Source organism: Echinops telfairi, unplaced genomic scaffold, assembly GCF_000313985.2.
Source record: "Echinops telfairi isolate 266 unplaced genomic scaffold, ASM31398v2 ScPeMD7_16;HRSCAF=60, whole genome shotgun sequence".
Lineage (NCBI taxonomy): Eukaryota > Metazoa > Chordata > Mammalia > Afrosoricida > Tenrecidae > Echinops > Echinops telfairi.
The window spans coordinates 7,483,753-7,486,616 of NW_022103913.1; positions in this window are offsets into that span (position 1 = coordinate 7,483,753).

Here is a 2,864-nt window from a genome sequence, read left to right on the forward strand (position 1 = left end):
ATATATTCATGGGCAATTCTCCAGCCTGGTCTGAAAAACTGTTCATTTTCACATTTCTAATTTAAAAGATTCTTCTGCAGGAGATAGGTTTAAGAACACTGAATTACCCCCGCAATTGTTTTGGGCTGAGTTAATTTTTTCCCGATCAGGCGAGGCTTTAGAAGGTTGGGGCGACCCAAGTGTCCCATTCCAAATCCTTTCAAAAGGAGGTGCTTTTCTGCTTTTGTGGCAAATCAGCATTTTCTTTGTCCTTCTGTGTCTCCCTGGAGATGGGGCTGAACGGGTTTCTCTGGTCTGAAGTCTACTGCCAGACTCCAGACTGCCGCAGGTGAGGGGCTGTGCACGTCTCATAGATGATGGATGCAGAGCCGTGTCACCAGGCCCTCGGACACTTCGTGTCTGTGCTTCCACGCCATTAATATTGCCGCTGCGCACTGACATTAAAGAACAACAGGAACCATTAGTCATATTATTTTGAACTATAAAATTCCTCCCTCACGGCTTCCCTTTTCCCCAACCAAATACAGAGCTGAAATTACCTTTTTTTAACTCTACCTGTTGTCATCCGGCACACGGAGATCCCGTTCGCTACTGAGTTGTCTTGACTGTAACCTTTAAGGTAGCGGAGCCCCAGGCCGCCTTCCCACAGTACTCTGAGTGAGACGGAGGGGCCGCCTTCGAGGGTAGCAGTCAAACACAGCCATTTGGACTAGACAGGGGCCTACCGCACGGAAAACAAATGAATTAATTTGTTGTCGGTTTTTAATTGCTTTGTTTTTGTCTTTCACTAAGTTTTCGTTTTTCTCTGCTTTATTCTCGAGAGAGGGAGAGAGAGAGATTTCAAACCACTCATCTAATGAAGGATTCACTCAACTCAGTAACATTGAGCCAATTCCCACTCAGACAAAGTATTCTCAAAATTCAATAAAAACAACAACAGCCTAATCAGGAAAAGAGCAAGAGACATTTCAAGGAAAAGGATATAGAAATGGCCAAAAACACCCCGAAAGATGTTCAGCAACTGTGACCACTACAGACATACAAAATAAACCCCCGAGAGATCACTGCACGCCATCAGAGCGGCTGCAATAAGGCGCACGGACACCGACATGGTCAAGGTCAGAGAAGAGGACCACCCCACACCAGGGAAGGAGAGCGGCCAAGCCGCTCTGGGCCATTGCCCAGCAGTTTCTTGTGAGGTGGAATGCCTGCCTCCCACTCCTGGCCCTGGTATCCCAGGGAAATGAGGGCCAGCGCTCACTCAAAAACATGCATAGTTGTTTATTACAGCCGGGCTCAACCACGAGGTCAGCAGTTCAAAGCCACCAGCCACTTTTTGGGAGAAGGCTGAGACTGTCTAGTGCTGTAAAGAGTTACCAGTCTCAGAAACTCACAGGGGCGGATCCACTCCTCCCTACAGGGAGGGTCAGCCCGGCCAGAATCCACTCAACGGGCGTGGGCCTCCTCCCCAGCAGGTGACGGCAGACTGGCTCATCCGCAGGACAGGGAGGAGGAAAGAACGCCATCCCCGACAAACGGGAGGACTCCACGGACTTGCTCCTGGTGAAAAAAGGCAGTCCTTTTAAAAGGCGACATTTTGTATGACTCCATTTACCTAACATTCTCCAGGTGACAGTTTTCATAAATGAAGAACAGATGACTGGTGGCCAGTAGTTAGGGGGCGGGGCGGGCATTCGGATGCCGGAGCCGGAAGGACCTAGCGGTGGAATCGCTGTCATAGACCGAAGCGCACGCACGAGGGCCCGCGAACGCAGTGGCATACTAACTCAGTCTGAAATGTGCCAATGCCAACAGCCTGGCTGTCATCGTTATGGTACGATAGCTGTGCGGGATGTCACCACTGGGAGAAACTGGCGTGCCTTCATTTCTTATAATTGCATATGAATACACAGTCATCTTAGCGATGTAAAGCTTAATAGAAAAATGAAAATGACAGCCATACTCTCTTAAGGTGAGGGTGGCAAGATAAAATGAGCAGGTACACTGTCCATTGAACATCATCCATGCCAGAGGTTTTCTTCTTTTTTTCATTTTATTGGGGCTTGCACAACTCTTATCACAATCCATCCATCCATCCATTGTGTCAAGCACACTTGCACATTTGTTGCCATCATCATTCTCCAAACATTGGCTTTCTGCTTGAGCCCTAGGTATCAACTCCTCATTTTTACCCTCCTTCCCCGCAACCCCCTCCCCCATGAACCCTTGATAATTTATAAATTATTATTATTTTGTCATATCTTACACCATCCGATGTTTCCCTTCACCCACTTTTCTGTTGTCCATCCCCCGGGGAGGAAGTTATATGTAGAGCCTTGTAATCAGTTCCCCCTTTCCACCCCACCCTCCCTCCACCCTCCAGGCATCGCCACTCTCATCACTGGTCCTGAAGGGATCATCTGTCCTGGATTCCCTGTGTTTCCAGTTCCAATCTGTACCAGTGTACATCCTCTGGTCTAGCCAGATTTGTAAGGTAGAATTGGAATCATGATAGTTGGAGGGGGGGGCATTTAAGAGCTAGAGGAAAGTTGTATGTTTCATCATTGCTATACTACACCCTGATTGGCTCGTCTTCTCCCTGAGACCGTTCTATAAGGGATGTCCAACTGCCCACAGATGGGTCTTGGGTCCCCAATCTGCATTACCCCTCATTTACAGTGATTTGATTTTTTGTTCTTTGATGCCTGATACCTGATCCCTTTGACACCTCGTGATCACACAGGCTGGTGTGCTTCTTCCATGTGAGCTTTGTTGCTTTTGAGCTAGATGGCCGCTTGTTTACCTTCAAGCCTTTAAGACTCCAGATGCCATATCTTTTGATAGCTGGGCACCATCAGCTTTCT